Here is a 780-nt window from a genome sequence, read left to right as displayed (position 1 = left end):
GGATCCATGAGGTCCCGTCACCTAACCAGAAAGGGTTCACCGCTTATGACGGAGTTTTTGAGCACAACTTTGTTCTCCGTCAGCGGATGGTGGCTCCCCTTCATCCTAGGGATAGATCATGTGATACAAACGCTTAACTCCGGTGATGAGCACACAGTCCTAGCCTATGCGGATGACATCGCCCTTCTCTCTTCCAGCCCAGAGGGCCTCCAGAGACAGATCGACAAAGCAACTGAGGCACTGAAAAAGATCGGACTGCGGATCGATCCCACAAAATGATGGATAATGCATTTGGTAAGACACCAGTGGGGATCCGTGATTCTCTATTTAGTATTGAAGGAATTAATATCGACCATCTACGGGAGGGTGGTGTGTAGAGTTTTCTGGGCGTCCCGGTTGGATTCAGGGCGATGCCTCCTAAGGCCAGAATGGAGGAAATGGTGGCGAAGGCGTGGGCAATCCTGACATCCAAGCAGCCCCGTGGCATAAAATGGAGAACTTTTGTCTATCCAGCGCTAAACTTCCAGATGAGAAATGGTCAATTCCCCAAGGGGGATTGGTCTAGGGTAGACAAAATAATCAAGGCAGGAATTAAGAAAGTGCTCAACCCGCCAGCTGAGACTTCGAACGAGTACCTATACGGGGCCAGATCGGAAAGGCTTTGTGGAATCCCGATTGTTGCAGAGGTAAGCGATCTGGCACTCGTCGACGGAGCCTTCAAGTTTCTTCCTACATCAAATGATCAAAAGCTCAGGACCTCTTGGAATCAACCATGGCTCG

The sequence above is a fragment of the Halyomorpha halys genome, unplaced genomic scaffold (genome assembly GCF_000696795.3).
Source record: "Halyomorpha halys isolate HHAL.00 unplaced genomic scaffold, Hhal_1.1 Scaffold1221.1, whole genome shotgun sequence".
NCBI classification, from domain to species: domain Eukaryota; kingdom Metazoa; phylum Arthropoda; class Insecta; order Hemiptera; family Pentatomidae; genus Halyomorpha; species Halyomorpha halys.
Note: the sequence above shows the minus strand (reverse complement) of the source record.